We start from the raw sequence: 10,295 nt of genomic DNA, 5'->3' as shown, positions 1-10,295 counted from the left end.
AAAACGTTAGGTATATTATATCTACTCTTCTTACGAACGACGCAATACTCACAAACTGACGTTCTTATTGCGTAGTGACTAGTAGTTCGATTATGAAACAAAACAATAATTATATGTTAAAGTTAAGACATGATAAAAAATCATGTAGGTATTTAGGTTTTTCACGAATCGCGGCCCACAAATAGGTATGTCAATAATATTGAGGTATGAAGGCATAACGGCGCGGCGGTGAGTTTTGTGAAGACAGTGAAATGCGTATATTTAATACAATTTTCGCACCCGGTGGGAATAATAAAATGCTTATTTTAAATAAAATATAAGTGTTCCCCTTTATTACCTATTGAATAAATTTATTACGGATTATATATATTCTTGTTTTCTAAAATAAAATAAAAATGTGTTTGGTCTTGCAGCGATTGCTGTGTATACAAAGTTCAACGAACAAGATGACGTATTAAGAACCTTCCAAATACACGGAGATGAACATTGTGAGTAATAACATTGCCAAACTCACATACTGTCATTGGGTTTACCAATTGGGAAATATTCCTTTGCAGAGCACGTCGATTGGAAAAAGCAATTAACCGATAGGATTATTTCAAGCCATTTAGGTCTTAGTGTGGATTATAATTTATAAACCACCAGTTTTTATAAATCATTTCTTTTCGCCGGTTATGCAGCTGAACGCAATAATTTATTTGCAAAACTATAATAATAATAATATTATGGTCATTATTATATTTTCAATACGCATCAATGGCATTAAAAATACATTTTTTTACTCGATATAATTTTTATATAAATATTAATTTGCATCACAAATTTAAAGCGAAAGAAAACATGTTAATAGCTTTTGAATATTTTTAAATATAAATTTATTCAATTATTTTATTATGAAAACTAAAAAGTATAATTATAATTAATAATACATTTAAAAATGGCATTAACCAAATGACCGGACAAAGTATAAATAATAATATCGTTGTCAATAACAAGGATTATAATTATCTACAAATCAAATTGTCTCAGTTCCAACTTCATTTTTCTGTGAAAAAAAAAATCCTATTCAAATTCATATCGAGTTTTTTTGATACCGAAAACATCCTTATTTGAAAACAAAACGTAAAAATTAACATTTTGAAATTGAAATATTATATTTATATTTACCTACACATAAATGTTCAACTTGCACGAGTATGATTAATTAAAAACACATAAACATCATATACGAATATTACGCTATTTTTAATTAGTTCAATTTGTTTTAATGTTATTCTATACTTGTATACACTACCATACATAATATGTAAGTACATATAATTCAAAATACTAATAGAAAAATATTATAATATAAACACCGGGTAGTTCAAATGATGAAAAAACATTAATTTTCAAAAACCTTGATATTTTTTTTTTGATATAATGAGTATTTACTTTAAAATAACCACTCTATATTTATATAATAAAGATGTGTTTTTTTATTGAACAGAATATTCGTACCCAAAAAAATAATCTACCCATGTATATTCATATGCGAGTATTCTTAATGCTAACTATTAATACCTACTTATAATTTTATAATAATATTATATAATATAATATAATGTATAATTATTTTTATAGTTATATAATAATATAACACTAACAACAACAGCGCTAACTGCATTAGTGCTCTTTCCACCAATTATGCCATCATAATAAAAATCATCCTTAATGTTATCTTTAAGATTAGTATACATATTTAACTTTATGAGCTTTACACGTGATCTGTTCGTTTTTGTTAATTTTGTTATTGTTATCATCATTATTTGTTTATCTATTATTATCATCATTATTTTATGGTATTTTCTCTTGTATTTCGTTACTTTCCAGTTATTATAGTTTAGATCAAATAGTTTCTGTTAAATCCTCATTAAATAATAAAAAAAAACAACAACATTGTTATTTGTTTTCTAATTGGACTAAATAATAAATGGCAAATAGAGAAAAATAAGATATCTAATCAGTAGGTAATCAATAATATGACGGTACCTACTTCCAGAACCGGGACGCGCTAGTAGAATTAGTTAAACCGTCAGCATCGAAAATTGGTATTTAATTAAACGTATTCAATGTGTATCATGTAATAGCGAAAGTAAATACACGATCATTGCAATGCATTATTCAATTAGTATCATGTTAATGGAACTACATATATGTGAATGTGGATAAGGGATAATGATACCTAATAATGGGTCTGCATCATAAACCGCTAATTTTCAATATAAATATAAGGAAGTACAACTAGATGGTATTGATAAATTTTCTACTCGTCTTCACTCTTCGGAAAACGTTGTTCTCGTGTTGATCAAAAATCATTCTGTATGGCATAGGGTTTCCACGGGTGTTTGTCTGAAGGTCATAATATTGTGATATTTGTGAATATTACTTTTGATCAACATTAGGTAGAACGATTTTTAGATTCTGAGTGGAACGATGAATGTATTGATTTTACAATGATGTATTTTTTTTTTTATTTTTTATTTTTTTTATTTTTTATTTTTTTTGTGTCTATGTACACGATAAGTAGTCGAAATAATGCTTCGATTTTCAACTTCAGTATCTTGTTCGATTGGAAAGTGAACATCGTTGGTGCATTGAGGAGGTCAAAATTGAAAACTCCCAGTAATTTTCAAAAGCGCCAAGAAAAACCAAAGAAAAATTAAGGAAAAACAGATTTTTACGCAAAATCGATTTTTTACAAAATTGAATTTGGTTTTTGGTGTAACTTTAAAAAAAATTTCCGTAGATACATGCAATTTTGACTGAATGTTTATATTAGCATTTTCTATACACCATAACATTTTCAAAATATTTTGACTTATTTTGAGCTTTTTACGGACATTGTCAGTTTTCATTTTTTTTTAGTTTTTTTTCTAAAAATATCAATAAAATTTTATTTGTTGATTAAAAAAGCTTGAAAATTTAATAAGAGGCTCCTATAGTATATTGTTTCAAAAGCAGATGAAAAATATTAAAAATCCTTAGTCACAGTTTTTATTTATAAGCATTTAAAGTTCAAAAATTGACAAAATATGGAAAAATCACGAAAATTAGCAAATTATTTTGAGTTAAGAACTCGTAAAAATGTTTCTTTTTAAATCTAAGATTTTAAAATGTAATACAAGATTCCTTATGAGATAATTTACCTTTATCAAACAAAAAATATCTATAAGAAAGTCAAATTAAATTTTTATGATCGTTTGAAATTCATATTTTTACAACGTTTGATATTCACTCGATTTCTCATGTAACGATTTTCTTATTTTTTTGTAATCAAAGAACGAATGACTGTAGATACTTGAAAATTTCACTGAATGTTTATATTAGTATTTTCTATATTCGATGAAATTTTGAAAATAATTTGACACTTTTTAATGTCTCCTCTTGGAGAAGGGGGTAGTATCATGCATATAGTGATATACCTATACATAGATAAATAGATCACATGATCTCCTTACTACCCACTTGTGATAAGCATTGTCAAAGACCTTGAGGTCGTTACAATGAACAAATATAGAAAAAAAAAAAAAAAACTTTTTGAGCTGTATACGGACATGGTCAGTTTTCAATTTTTTTAGTTTTCTTTTCTATAAATATCAATAAAGTTTTATCTGTTCGGCCAAAAAGTGTAAAAATTTAATACAAGGCTCCTGATACATTGTTACAATAGCAGTTGAAAAATATTAAAAATACATAAGCACAATTTATTTTTAAAGTCATTTTAAGCTCAAATTTGGACGAGATCACATATTAAAAAACCTGGAATAACTATTTTAGTTATTTTGTTGTGATTGTATATTATTGAAACTTCTAAAGTATACTATTATATATCTATGATAGTACCACGATTTGTTGTTGATGTATAACGCGTTATAAGTACCTAATGGATATTGTGATATGATTAATTTGGAATTTATTATTGATACCTATAATAGGTCGATTTTTTTGAATACTATAGATAAGTATACTTATAATAGGTATGTCTAATATCTAGACTGACAAACCGTCTCCGCTCAGAATCGTTTTTCTTATACAGTGATATTATATCATTGAATTCAAATTTAATACTATCCATTATACAGTGACCCACTTGTAACCTACTGTACAGTAGAGCGACATCCACTTACCCACCTTTTTTTTTTTATTATTGCATAATATTATATTATTAAATCATTGGGTCATTACAAAAGTACTAAATCTACCTAATTCAAAAAGAGTATTTTATTTTATTTACTGCTATCTTATATTTTATAGTTAAATATTTTTTTCCGATATAACGTGGATCGATGTCATATAAATATTTCCTAATATTATTGTCAAGATTAAATTCATTAAATTTGTTGTATTATGTATTATGTATCCATGTCTTGTAACAGTTACGTTTAGTGTAGGTAGGTACAACAAAAAATGCGCTGCTCTCGTTATGTTTATTATAAATCCATTACATTTAAATTTACCAATTATAACGCACTATTTATCAGTACGAGTTTCAAAAACTTCAGTAATAAACACCTTCATGATTCCTACTACCTAATCCTAATGGTCAGTTAGGAAAAACGAATCAAACTGAGATGTCATACTGGGCCAATATGTGAGTGAAAGAATACATAAATCAGTTGTCATATATTACATTATATTGATACAGGTCACAGTTGTAATGAAGATTCCTATATCGTCTAATATATTTTATGTGTATTAAAATAGTTCCCAAAAGTTCTCTAATTTGACTGATTTACCAGGTAAAATTATAAAATACCTTTTATTCTATGTTCAAACGTTTTTTATAGTACTAGTATCTGTGCACTAGTGTTTATTTGTTCCCGTTCGTGTTGGCTTTTAGTCAATGTGCGATGTGCCTCCTATAAACGCCCATCACTAAAAATAATACATAAATGGTCCATTGCCCCCCTCCCTTTGGCTACATACACATATTTAGGTACAAACAATATACGGCATGATACAGAATTATATGATGTATTCAGTAAAGTTTTTGAAAGTAAATGCCTGTAATTCCTCTGCAGGTAGGTAGGTACATGAATATATTATACTCATATTCACGCCTAAATTGTAAAAACTAATTTGGATGGGGTAATCTCATTTAACGTAGTAAAAATAAAATTACCAACTATCATGATAATATTCAATATTGAGGGGGGATGAAGTTCGCAATGCAGTCCACTGAACTATATATATTGTATTTAGTCAGTGGAGAAGTCAAGTGCCTACCATAGTACCATAGTCCATGACTAGTGCGCATGCTTATGGGTAAAATGTATTGAATTTATATGTTATAGACCCTTAAGATATTCGCCACCAGCCTCCGACTATTCCCCAAACCACGGCTAAAATGCACTTTACCAACTCTCTCACGATTTAAAATTTTTTTTGAAATGTTTTTTATGCTTAAAACAATGGTGTACATTTACATATACAAACTATCATTTTAGAAATTATAGCCTTCCAAAGTTTGCCATTTTACTTTTATGTGCTTGCGCGCAAGGCTATTTGACTGCCCCGTGGCAGCCACCATAACAAATCTTATTTTTTTTTTCTATATAGGTAAAGGTAACCATTAGTCCATAGGCGCAACTAGACCAATATTTTTAGGGATGCAGAATTTATAAAAATGACCTATATAATTTCCCCTATTAACAATAATTTAAAATTTATATTTATGTACTACCTATATTTTTAATATTTTTGTGAAACAGTAACAGTAAATACTAAATTGTGACTACTACATAATTTTTAGGCTGTTATTTGTTAAATTGTATTTATTTAAATTACTGCTAGTTCAGACTTCTGGACGACGTGGTCCAGCTCCTAACTCAACTTTTTAACTGGTTTTAACTAGAATTAGAATAGCTTTAAACAGGAAGACTTAGATCGTTAAATTCTTGTTCAGTAGTTTTGTTTTTTTTTTTTAAATACTCAGTGGCGTAGCCGGGATTATTAAATGGGGGGGTGTTTTAAGTATAGATAAAAACTAAGTTTTTACAGTTTTCGTATATAAATAAATTAAAGGTTCAGAACTTATAACTTGTTGCACTAAAAATTATCGAAATATGCAGCCAAAATTCTCAAAATATGCTTAAATATATGTACTATATGTAGCAACATTTTTATATTATTTTTGAAAAATCATAAAACATATTGCAATTTTGGTAATAAAAAACTAAAAAAAAGGTAGGTATATAAACCTGATAAATAAATAACAACTTAATTTTTAAAAATACTGGCATACATACTAGGTTAATAAATAAGTAATATTGAATAACGTGATATGCGAACACCGTGATAAATGAACACGTACTGATGTTCATTCATTCGTACAATCTACAATCTAGATGTCAATTATAGTTTAAAGTTTAAACACAGTTTTGTCACAAAGAGACTTATGAAATCTTACATATGCGAACATAGAGCCAACTGTAGCCAAGCTCCACCAACAACTTTAAGCTTATTCAATTTTATAATAGTATGGTATTAGGCTTCGGCCTCCCCAAATCTCAAAATTATCGCCTATATTGTACCTAACCAAACATAATATTTTTTAAGAAATTTTTGAATGTTATTCAAATATAATTTTTCCCAATAATTATATTTAGATTTAAGTTAAAAAGTACACAAATATGCAAATTCAAACTTTGTATTTAGTTGCGCCATTTCATTAGACAAATGTATAACTTGCAAGCAGTCCCAAACCCTATAAACAATATATTTATTAGGTGGGAAAATGTCAATGGGGAGGGGCAAACACCCCCCCTGGCTACGCCACTGTAAATACTACATGTACTTTGGAAGTAAATATCTACTTGGTATTAATTTTTGAATCGTGTTAGTCTGTGTTGGCCATAAACATACAATATAAACAAACGTACAAAAACAAGTTATTCATATTTATTATTATAATAAATAATATATTATATGCTTGCTCTATAGTAGGTATGCTGCCTAGTTATTAATTTTCTTATTAATGTTATTATTTATTAACGTTTTAATTTTGTTCAAAATATATTTGTATAGTATAATACATCAGTTTTTAATTATATTTATATTTTTCCGATTACTGTTATAATTTTATTTCCTAAAAGTTTTCCTATATTCTTTTTAACTTTTTAAGTTTATTTTCGTTCGTACAGTACATATAAGTTTTTTGTTTGTAATAGTATCCGACTAAAAGCTAATAAAAAAAAAAAAAAAAGTTTTTTTTTATTTTCAACATAAAACAATTACACTTTTTAGATTCATATACCTACGCTACGCACATCAACAATGAATGGAATTATTAACAAAGGATTATATCTCTCAGACCATAGATCTGAAGACTGAAATATTTGTATGCGCCTACAATGTTTCAAGTGGTTTCAACACCCGTCAGTCGTCAAGCTTTATGGAAAAGTTATTAAGTCCAAGTGACGATAAGGAATTATTTTGATATAAGTATTGGTCGGCGTATAAGTAAGCTAAACTATAGATGCCTAGACCAAGTAAGATGATTCTATGTGCTAAGTATTTTGTAAAATGTATCTATTTATTTAATATTGTCGTCCCCTCACCATTTAATCTCCATACCAAACACATCACACATCACACACTATCGCCGGCCAGCGTCACACACACAAAATAAACACTTTGTTCCAGAACCGTAAAAAAATGTTAAGAATGAGTTGCATGACATTTAAAACAAGTTGAATAAAGAGATCCAATAGGAAATAGCAATAGTGAGTGGTAGGAGACTTAGAAATAGTATTTTGGTAATCTCCATAATAATAAATAAATTATAATATATATAATAAAAATATGATAAATATAATAATAATAGTAATAATTATATAGTGATAGTAATAAATAATAATAATAGGACAGTGTTGAATTTTAAATAAATATCGGGGTGATATACTGATATCATACTAATATATTAAAACTACTGTATCTTTACTCCTCTTGGATTTATAATGCCATGTGACAAATATAAATCCTCGGCTCCAGCGCCTAACTCGCCTTTCCAGAGACTGTAACATACTAAAATTCAATGCTATAGTAAGCCGAAAATATGCGAATGCCGTGCTGCGACAAAATTAAAACTTATTCAACGTTAAATTCGATATTTACTTATATTAAAATACCTATGTTTTATTGATGTTTAAATAACAAAATATGTTATACCTACGAGAGAAGTTCCGTTTTCGCTGTAGGTCCTGATCTATGTACAATATTATTGTAGTTGACCGGTGTTCGCGTGTTCTCGTTTGCGATGTAGATTAGGTCTACAGGGGACACCACAATAAAAAAAACGCTCCACGTGTAATACCTCATGCTTTTAAACAATATATGGTTTAACAACCAAGGTGGTGTGGAAACTTACGCGACACTGTAGTAATCCTATACATCGAGTACATTGAAGTAATATAGATAACACTAATGGTAATAATAATATAAAATCCTGTATAAAATAAGACCGGGTAGAGATTAAAGAAATATATTTTTGGAGCTATACCTACAGATCACAGGTGGCTTATGCGCAAATTTACAAAACCTCGGAGGCTGGAGAAATGTTCGGACGCTTCCATTCATGATAACATTGATTAATTCCGAGGCCTATCCAAGGGCCAAGGTGGTTTTACAGACATCACTTTTTTGCAACAGTTCAGCCGATGAAAAAATGTAGCATAATGAGTATATTTATGTGTTATAATAATATAAACTAAAAACTTCGATTAGCTATACAACTTTAAAACTAAATTCGTGTGCCAAATACTGATTTCACCAACATTTTTTTCACCCAAAAAATAACTGTCCCAAAATTTGTTAAAATAGGTACGCAAAAAAAATTAAAATTTGTCATAGGCGCTGAGCGTGGCAGTCAAGTAGTGTTGCACGCAAGCGGAAAATCGCAAACTTTTGAACGCTATAACTTCTAAAATATAATAGTTTCCGGTAAAAAAAAAAATTGAAAATTACGAGGGGGTTGGTAAAGTACATTTGTTACATTTGTAAATTTGTTGTGCAGTTATATCGACTGTGCGAACGGAATTTTTCGTAATATTTATGTTCCGTGTCAATTGTATTCATTATTCATTCAAATAATATGACGTACCTATACCTTATATCTACCTATTATTGTAAGTTATATTTTATCACGAGTGAAAACATATACTTATTGTTGTACTGTACATAGACACATATGTATATAGTCTAATATTTTTTTTTCTTTATTTATATTTGTCCAAGTGCTTAAACATCATCCATTTTAGAATAAAAACGCTTGTATAAATGTCATTATTCATGGCTATATGATTTATTAGATCGGGCAGGCGGTTGTTGTCGCTTGTTCGCGATAAATATAAAATCCTGCTGGTAGGGTTTCTGTTGTTAGACATTTTAATGGACACCTCCGAGTTCCAACACCTAGGTTGTCATTTCGACCTAATTGTTTGAGCAATGATTATTTTACATTATGTAAATTACATATGTATTTACCTAACTCTTCATATTTCGTTATTTTTGTAGATAGGTATCCATTTTTTTTTTTTATTATTGAATCGAAAACACAAGGTCGACAATATAATTAAATAATTTGTATATGAGAGTACTAGCGATTCATCTATCTCCGTTAAGCAATGCTTGTATTGGAGATAGAGAGTTGAAATAATATTTACATGCAAATTAAGACAAAAGGCAGAGAGGTAAAAAATAAGGTGAAAACAAAAAAAAAATAAAATAAAAACAATATACAGTAAATACTAAATAATAATAAATTACAATTTGGAATAAAAATATGGCAATACATTTTTTTTATATCATTATAAAGCTATATATGTGACTTAAAGTAGAGCACACGAGAAAAAAAATATACAGACATTTAATAAATTGAGAGGTTGTTGTGAGACATGCTTAGGTATAGGTAATTTAATTAGAGTAATTATTTTCTAAGTTTAAGATAAGCCATTTTTTATATGTACCTATTGTTTAGCAGTGTCATAAGAGCATACATTTTTTTTTGTTTCCAGGTCCATTTCATTGAAACAGACCGGACCAAGATAGTCCAAGAATCTTTGACCAAAAGTTGTATTTACATAACTTACAGTCATATTGTATGCCCTACATTCTCATTTATTTCCTATTTGGTCTGCAGAAAACCAAGTGTTAATAATGTATTTTTTACCCATAAAATCCACGCAGCAACTATATATAATATAGGTATCGCAGATTTGAAGGTATAATTATTTATTATTTGCATATAGTATAAG

The sequence above is a fragment of the Acyrthosiphon pisum genome, chromosome A2 (genome assembly GCF_005508785.2).
Source record: "Acyrthosiphon pisum isolate AL4f chromosome A2, pea_aphid_22Mar2018_4r6ur, whole genome shotgun sequence".
In the NCBI taxonomy this organism is placed as follows: Eukaryota; Metazoa; Arthropoda; class Insecta; order Hemiptera; family Aphididae; genus Acyrthosiphon; species Acyrthosiphon pisum.
Note: the sequence above shows the minus strand (reverse complement) of the source record.